This window comes from Salarias fasciatus, chromosome 10, assembly GCF_902148845.1.
Source record: "Salarias fasciatus chromosome 10, fSalaFa1.1, whole genome shotgun sequence".
Taxonomy (NCBI): Eukaryota; Metazoa; Chordata; class Actinopteri; order Blenniiformes; family Blenniidae; genus Salarias; species Salarias fasciatus.
Window position 1 is genome coordinate 25,539,013 of NC_043754.1, and position 9,568 is coordinate 25,548,580.

Below are 9,568 nucleotides of genomic sequence, written 5' to 3' on the forward strand. Positions count from 1 at the left end.
CCGCTAGTGCTAATGCTAATGCTAACATCAGCCACAGCGGGGCGTCGCTGTCAGAACGACTTATTGTTTGTTGTTGTAATAAAACCCACAGATGCTACAGAGAACAATACAGCAGAGACATTGAACTGTTTAGTGATTCCGTCGTTTCCCCGTTTCCATGGAGACGGACTGTTCTCAGACAGTTTCAGCGACTTGAGCTCTGCTGTGGTGTAAATCCAGTAACGTAGAGCTGAAGTAGCAGCAACAGTTACAACTATCTAGAGTTATCACAGGTATGCTAATGCTAATGCTAACGCGAACGCATCTTTTAGGGTTACCAGGTTAGTTCAGTATGAATGAGTCGCCTCTCCTCCTTCAACGACGCTGTAAAGTGATAAATGATAAGAAAGCACGGAGTCTTCCTTGAGGGGTCAGAGGAGCTAAACGTGCCTCACCTGACGCAGCGAGCGCCCCCTGCTGGGGGTCAGCGGGTCACGCCAAGCAATTTTCTGCCTGACGGACACATAAAGCAAAGTGCAGCCGACCTTCATTTCCGCCCGCTCGCACTCGCTGCTGATGACTTGTTGTGTGGCTTCGCCGCCGTGGCGCTCCGGGTCCGACTGCCAGTCAGACCTGATTCACACTGCGCTCGCTCTGGACGCACGCTGAGCGTTCTGTCACTGCTTCCTGCTTCTGTTCTCAGTTCTTTTTACCTCATTTACACGACAAGGTTCAAATGAAAGCAGGAAAAAGATGCGTCTCACGTTTTACATGCTGACATCCTGGAAATGGAGAATAACCCCACTCCCAAAACACAACCAAAGTTTGGTATTTTCCCGGGAAATGGTCGTCGTGGAAACGGGGTGTCATGTTCCGAGGCTGCACATTTCATCAACCGCCTTCCACTTCTCCCCTCAATTAATACCTTCATGAAAACATGGCTGACGCTGATAGCAGTGCCTGGGATGAAGACAGCGGTGACGCCGAACGCTGTGGGAGCCGCAGAGCTTCCTGAGCCGATCCGCCCGGGATGCCGAGAACAACCTTTAAATTAATGTGTTTTTCTCTCACGTTTTCTGTATTTGTGTCAGTGCTATTAGAAAAACCCAAATATTATCTGTGGCTGAATTAAATGCTCGTTTTACAATAATCTTTAATCTCCTTTAAATCTCAGTTAAGTCTGATAAAATTCTGCGATGAATTAATTTTGTGCAGTGACAATGTTGTAGTTGTACCATCGTTTGTGGGCTTTTTGTGTCTGATCACAGTGTTCTTTTTAATAATTTGCCTCTAAAAACATGATCTTACTGTTTAGTTTTTCTTCCTGGTTTCTTTGTTTCTTGTCTAGTTTGTGTTTTTGTTCTAAATCCAGTTTTATCGCTTCGAACTCCAGTCTTTCACAGCTGGTTGGACTTTCTGTGCTTTTCTCTTGATCACACTCTGTGATCCATCCTCCATCCATCCATCCATCCGTCCATCCATCCTGATGACACTCTGACTTGCATACAGGGTGAGACAGGAATCGAACCACCAACAGTGGGATTCTAAACTCCAGCAGCTGCTCCCCATCATGCTCCACAATGTTTCCACTGAGTAAAATAAATACATGTTTTCCTTTCGTTCAGTCTCTTTATTAAAAACGGAGATATCAGCGACCCGGCTGCTGTCAGTGACGTTTCTCCAGTGGAAACCGGCTTCATTCTGGTCGTCAGCTGTCGCTTCGCTGTATAAATGAGCAGAAATGTGTGGCTGTATGAATGCTGGGTTTGGCAGTTTTCTTTCCAGCAATCTGTCCGAATTCTTCACTTCTTCACTTCTGAGACTTGAGAGTAAACTGTGAAGCTGGTGTCTGCTGGGAGTCGTGTGGTTGATCCACCGCCAGGAAACATGTCCGCTCTGTTGTCTCACATGTTTTATCTCCTGCTTCTTCTGAAGCCACAGTCTCAGTCATCGTCTTTGATACTTCTCAGCGTTAGCTGTCAGGAACAAAATTCATGAATTTATCCAAACATAAAAAAATCCACATCAGCTTTTATCTGCATTCATGATTTGTGCATCCTCCCTGCAGCGAGCTGCCAGTGGCGCGCCACATGACGAGCCAGAGCTGTGATCAGACGGCGCCGACTCGCTCTGGAACACTGGACCTGGCTCCAGACGCTCCTCGGTTTTTGGAGATTTCACGTGGGCAGCGGCGCACCTTGATGAGTAATGAGACAGAAACCTGAGCCACGAGAATCAATAAGGACTGTTTCCCCCTCCTATCTGTTTAATTTGGTGGAAGAGCCTGGCTCTTCTGATCAGCACTTTCAGAAGCCCCGGTGTTTGTGAGCTACGCACTGCTGGCTGCGATAAATTCCAGGTAATAGGTGCTGTAAGTGTTACTGTAAAACTGGCTGCTGTGAAATAGGAGCTGCGCAGAGACAACAGTGACGGCATAACTCTGAGTTATTGCATACAAAGTAAAAGAGTTCAGCTGGAAGCAACATGAAATGGCATTTTGATGGTGTCTGGCTGCTGCGGTACAGAATGTAATGAAGGGAAGCTGAATTGTGCAGCGGGCCTGGCCTGCTTGAATTAATCACATCGTGGGGGACACAGACACACACATAACACCCTCCATTTAAGGCAGAAAATCTGCCCCTCCCCCAGCAGCTAAATCAATTTTACAGCACATTTCCAGGTCTTTACTCTTTCAGTTATCCAGCCTGCTGATTTTTTTCCACAGACATTTCATTAAATCTCTGCTGATATATATGTGTTTTTCATATCTTAATACATTATTTTCTTGCTTAAATGCAGGATTGCACCACAGGCCTTTCATTGGAATTAAACTTTTTTCAGGCCAAGGAGACGTTGAAGGAGGCAGTTCTACGGCATAAATAAGAATGAGATTTATTCTGGATTTACGCTGACGCTCTTAAAACTCTACCAGGAGGAGTGAAGACACGGCGCCGGGCTGCGTCCTGAAAATACACTTTGCAATCATTTCAGCAGCTCTGTCTCACTCAGACCGCGTCCACGAGGAGGACGAGACGCAGAGAAAAGACACCATCATCCAGGGACCGACTCAGGACCAGGACCAAGACAAGGCCCAGACTCCTGTCTCTGTGTCGACGTGGCCTCAACCCGCCTGTGTTTCTGAAACACTTTAACACCGCTGAAAGAAAGTTCTGAACATAAATACCCATAGTTAGAAGACTGGTCTGTCCAAAGCGCAGAGTTAAGTCGTTCCATAAACGTCTGCAGCAGCTCAGGAAACGGCCATTTAAAGACTCAAAAACAAATAAAATGAGACTTAAAATGACCCCTGAAGTGAGATGGGTGTTCTGTGCTCCGGTTCAAAGACGAGCAGCCGCATCCATTCTCAGCCAACGACCGAAGATCCGACTGTGAAGTAAAGAGTGTTAAAGTGTCTGAAGTGATGAAAGCATCAATTACAGCTCCACAGCGCTGCTGAGGGGGAAAAGGCTTCACTCAACAAACAGGTAGAAACTTTCACCGAGGAAAAGAGTCACGCGACGGCGCTCCATCCCTCCATCCCTCCAGTCCTCCATCCCTCCATCCCTCCATCCCTCCAGTCCTCCATCCCTCCATCCCTCCATCCCTCCATCCCTCCAACCCTCCAACCCTCCATCCCTCCAACCCTCCATTTCTCTAGCCCTCTATCCCTCCAGCCCTCCATCCCTCCATCCCTCCATTTCCCCAGCCCTCTATCCCTCCATCTCTCCATCCCTCTATCCCTCCAGCCCTCCATCCCTCCATTTCTCCAGCCCTCCATCCCTCCATCCCTCATCCCTCCATCCCTCCATCCCTCCATTTCCCCAGCCCTCTATTCCTCCATCTCTCCATCCCTCTATCCCTCCAGCCCTCCATCCCTCCATTTCTCCAGCCCTCCATCCCTCCATCCCTCATCCCTCTATCCCTCCATCCCTCCAGCCCTCCATCCCTCCATACCTCCAGCCCTCTATCCCTCCATCTCTCCATCCCTCTATCCCTCCAGCCCTCCATCCCTCAGCCCTCATCCCTCTATCCCTCCAGCCCTCCATCCCTCCATCTCTCCAGTCCTCCATCCCTCCATCCCTCCATCCCTCCAGTCCTCCATCCCTCCATCCCTCCACCTCTCCATCCCTCCATCCCTCCAGTCCTCCATCCCTCTATCCCTCCAGCCCTCCATCCCTCCATCTCTCCAGCCCTCCATCCCTCCAGTCCTCCATCCCTCCAGCCCTCCATCCCTCCATCTCTCCAGCCCTCCATCCCTCTATCCCTCCAGCCCTCCATCCCTCCATCTCTCCAGTCCTCCATCCCTCCATCCCTCCATCCCTCCAGCCCTCTATCCCTCCAGTCCTCCATCCCTCCATCTCTCCATCCCTCTATCCCTCCAGCCCTCCATCCCTCCATTTCTCCAGCCCTCCATCCCTCCATCCCTCATCCCTCTATCCCTCCATCCCTCCAGTCCTCTATCCCTCCATCTCTCATCCCTCTATCCCTCCATCCCTCCAGCCCTCTATCCCTCCATCTCTCATCCCTCTATCCCTCCAGCCCTCCATCCCTCCATCCCTCCAGCCCTCTATCCCTCCATCCCTCCATCTCTCATCCCTCTATCCCTCCATCTCTCCATCCCTCTATCCCTCCAGCCCTCCATCCCTCAGCCCTCCATCCCTCCAGCCCTCCAGCCCTCCATCCCTCTATCCCTCCAGTCCTCCATCCCTCCAGTCCTCCATCCCTCTATCCCTCCATCCCTCCATCCCTCCATCTCTCCAGCCCTCCATCCCTCCAGTCCTCCATCCCTCCAGCCCTCCATCCCTCCATCTCTCCAGCCCTCCATCCCTCCAGTCCTCCATCCCTCCAGTCCTCCATCCCTCCATCCCTCCAGCCCCACCACGGCTTCAGCCAACATCTCAGTCTGCTCTTTACTCGTTCATTTCTAACGTATTAAAGCTCACACTTCCAAGCAGAACCTGTTTGGAGAAGTGTTTAGTGTTTGACTCAAGGGCTCTCCACAACGCTGTTTACCTCGGAATAATAAACTTTGTTTATGGAGAGCGTCTCCAGAAAAGCTGCTGAGTGCTTCAAAATAACAGCGTTAAAGTTGGAATCAATCAAAGCAGGAGAGACGAATTGTGGAAGACTGTTAAAAACTTTCTCTGTTTTATGATGAAATGTGTTGCATGGAGAGATTTCGGTTGCTTAATTCCCCTCAGGAGGTCATTATGGAGCGAAAACACTGAAAGCCAAGCCCAGTCATCAGCTGCATCCTTTTATTGTTGTTCAGGAGAAACTTTCCTGAAGCCAAAAAACAAAACCAATGCAGTTTCACTTAAAAGACATGGTGTAAATATGGATTAGCAAGTCAAACTCAGGGTGATCCAGGAGTCCCTGTCCTCTAGACCAAACTTTGAGAAGGGTCGTCCTGTGGAAGGACAGTTGTTATGAAGAGTTGTACTCCACCGCTGAATCCAGGATCCAACGCTGCTGATCCTGAATGGAGAGACGAGGCACTGTTTCCAGTGTTCTCATCCCTCCTCTGCTGCTCGCTGTGAGAACAGAAGATGGAAAACAAGACAAAAACAGCCGTAAATTCAGGACGGCTGTCTGAGTCCAGCCCTGCTTACTGCAGCGGTCTTAAATCTTTTTAATCAGACTCGAAGTGGATGTGAGACAGTAAATATCACAGGACAAAGAAGATGGTTAAAAAAAAAAATAAAAAAACATCTCACGCTGGTTTTATAGTTTGTGGATCAGGTGGAGCGGGATGTCTTCCAAACTCCTCAAGCCATGAAAGTGAAAACGAAGTCCATTTACGACCCAGGAAAGAAATACTGTGAATGACTTTCAAAGTAAAATCTTAGCGAATGTTCACGCTTTAACTGTGTTTTTCAAGAAATTTGGAATTATCTGAAATTTTGTCTTGAGAATGCAGGAAGTGAGGCATTAAACTGCTGGTTGGTTGAGAGAAATTGTGACATTGGCGTGAGTTTAGAGTGAAATACACAAATGTTTGGGACGTGGGTCAAGGGTGTGCAGCGTAAAAAGTAACCATGATTTCATTTTATTTTTTAGCAAATTTCGTCCGAATAGCGGACATAAAACAACCCGGAGAGCTGAGCTGAGATCAGTGACGCTGACATGAAGGCTAGCTAACTAGCATTAGCGTCAAGGCTGTGCTGCCTGGGGGAGTTTGGAAAAACATGGAGAATGCTACAGTTTTGTTTTCGTTTATTTTTATTTACTTTGAACATTTCACTGGATGTTGCAGCAGACTGTATCAGTAAAATTAGCTTCATGTTGAGACTGTAGTCATTTTCTGAAGCGCTTGTTTTGCTTGTGAGATTATGGATATTCTCATCTCACTCTGCACCTCAACAAATAAAATAAACATTTATTTTGGCTTTATTGGTTTTATTCGTTCCTCTTTCACTCACTTTGTATTTTCAGATCCAAAGGGAAGCTCTCCTGTATCCAGGGACGGCTGGTATAACTGGGCTGGCAGGGCTGAGCCCTCCCAGCACAGAAAGACAGCTAACACAAAAAAGATGAGAAAATTATTTTTTAAATAACTTAAAACAGATTGTTTAAGTTTAGGTGAAACCGAAGGTAGCAACAGCACCAATCAGTCAAAAGGAAAACATGGAATATCTCTAAATTAGCTGATTTTTTACAGCCCAGCAGATACATTCATTTCGTTCTTGTCAGTGATTGACAGGTGTCATGTCCCGCCTCCTGTGGTTTACTGAGCATTTTGGGCTAACTTCAGTTAGCCCACAGCCACTGATTTTTGACCAATAGCAGCGATTTAACGCAGCGGGGCTGCTGTTGGTGCCAGAGTTGGGAAGGAGGTAGAAAAAGTTCAGCTATGGCAGCGTCAGCATGAACCAGGTGGACTATTTGCTTTGGATAATCCAGTTATTTGGACCGATTGAACACACTTGCCACGCTGTCTATCGAGACGGAATTCATCCAAAAATTACCAGACTTCAGCGACATGGTGATTAACCTGTTTGCATCCCAGAAAGGGGTCGATGTGAGCTTCTTTTCAGATAAGGTCGGCCCATGTCGACCTGTTAAAGGACTGTGACGCCTTGTTTTCGCTGCGTGACGGCGAGTTTGGCTACATGTCACCAAACAGCTGTAATAAGACAGCTGCAGCAGGCTGTCTGTGGGCAGTTGCTGAAGTTGGGTTGGAACACGTCTGGAGTGTGTAAATGTGTGTGACAGAAAGAGAGAGAGAGCGAGAGAGAGTGGATGTAGAGCATTAAAAAAGTACAGTGTTCCTGTAACTGATGTAACTGTGTATCATAGGTGATGTTGCTTTTGCAGCTCTGTTAACTATTTAATCGGTATTATGCGAGCATTTGTAGCCCCCCCAACAAATTTCACCACCAGCCGCCACTGCCTGTATCACACTCACAGCTGGCCTCGCCCTTGAAGCTCTCCTTTCCTCCTGCGGAGTGTTTTCATGCATTTGGCGTCAGTCGTGGGTCCCAGCAGAGTACATGTGCCGAGGCCGGAGATGTGCTCGCTGGAGGGGCTGTGGACGTCTTTAGCTCACTGACCTAGTTGTGTAAAACACCGGGAGGGTAAACGCTCCCCATCCACATCCCAAACTTGTCTCCTTCCGCTCGTGGAGTTCTGGTGGCTGGCGAGGCCGGCGGGGAAGACGAGACAGTCTGGAGGAGCTGGAGCGTCGTCCAGCAGCCAGAAGCAGCGATGGACGAGTCTGTCTGTGGGAAGAACGAAGGACGAGAGGGACGGTGCCTTCAGGGGAGTCAGTTCATTCCATATTTTAATGCATTCGAAGTGTATTTGTGGCAAAACCTCATACTGCTGGACTGAGTTCTTTATTCATGAACAATGAGAAAAGATTAACACTGATACTCTCATTATCGATGGTTTCTTTCAGTGGAAGCTTCAGTTTAAAGGTTTAGTCCCGGATGCTCACATTCACTTGTAAAAGTTGCATTTCAGGACAAATTCTGCTTTCTTCATTGTTGTATTACATTTTTGTTTTACAGAATTGTTGGATGTTTGGGCTCAGAACCACGGAAGCCCTAAAAGGACACGATTAAATACTGTTTCGCTTGACTCGCTGCTCTGCTGTGCACTGGAACGGTGAGTGATTGTCGTTAAGTAATCGAGTTTAAGCTTATTTCTGTGTTTCTTTGTGCTTTTAGACAGTTCCGACTCAGAGTTATGATGCACATGAATCAGAAACTGTCTGTAGTTTGAACTCGACTGTGAGGAACTGGCCCCTCGGCCTGTGGGGAGTCGTGGAGTTGAGGCTGCGCTGCCCTCTCACAGCAGGGCTGCTCCGGTGCTGGGCGGGGCCTCCGGTCCCTGGCCTGAGGTCCAGCCCCTCCCTGTCCGCTGGCGGCTGCTGTGGCTACCGGCTGGAGCCCTGGCAGAGCTGCTGCCGGGTCGAAGGTCCGAGGAGCAAGAGAGAAGCAGGAGACGGCGGGGTCTGAGCAAAGTAAAACCACAGTCTGTCTTGCTTCTGCCATTCTCAGTAACATCAGTGACTCTCCAAATCGCGGCCGTCACTCGTCTCCCGTTGTCTACCTGCTGCTGACGTCCTGTATTTCTCACCAAATCTGAGCTTGAGTCTGAGGACTGGTTCATCGGACCTGACCATCAGTACTGGTATCGGTATCGGTATCGGTTCACTCCTAGTGAAAACATCTGACTCCAGCTCTCCGGTCTACGACCTCAGATCACTGGAACGTTTGCATAGCAGTTTTCATGTTGTGTTTTTTTCACCTTTGCCGGCATGGCAGCCCAGATAACCAGCTTTAGAGGGACACATGTTGGGAAGAACTCATTGGATTTATTTTCTAGTATGTCCACGCTCCGTAGTGTCGCTCTATTACCGCTGTCAGTGTGAAGAAGAGAGGCAGATATCTGAGATTGACGTGCAGCTGTTATTTTCTCCTCTTCTGTTATTTCACCGCCAAATCCTCAGCAGCTCCGGGAAAAGTGAGTCTTTATTTCATCATGTGAGAACAGACGAGGCTCACACCATTAACCATATCACACACACACACACACACACACACACACACACACACTCTCTCTCTCTCTCTCTCTTGATCCTGTCAACCATGTCCAGCCGCTCAGGGTGATGATGCAGAGGAAGAGGAGGGCCGCGGCCGTCCTGCTGGAGCCGTGAGCTGATTGGCTGAGCTCCATGTCCTCCGCCGGGGACGCTCAGGCTTCTCATGTTCTCCACGACACAGACGGAGAACCTGAAAGAGGACGGAGGTTTAGCTCCTGCAGAGGGTTAATCCTATTTCCTGTTTGGAGGATCCGTTCTGCAGACGGTTCAGAAGGGCTCCCGTTAGTAGGTCAGGGATCTGGGAGGTGAGGGGAGATTTCCGGAACAGTGCTTCTCCATGTTTTCCTCTCCGGTGAAAGAGGGAGGGCTCAGGTCATCACCACATTTCATTTGGTTATGAGTTTAACTCTACTGGACACAGTGAATCAGAGTTAGCAGCAGCATTCTCTCCTTTCCTGAATAAACAAGCAGACAGCGGCTGCAGCGCTCCAGCAGCTGAGGTCTGGCTGCTGCTGCTGCTGCAGAGGGATGCTGAGGCCG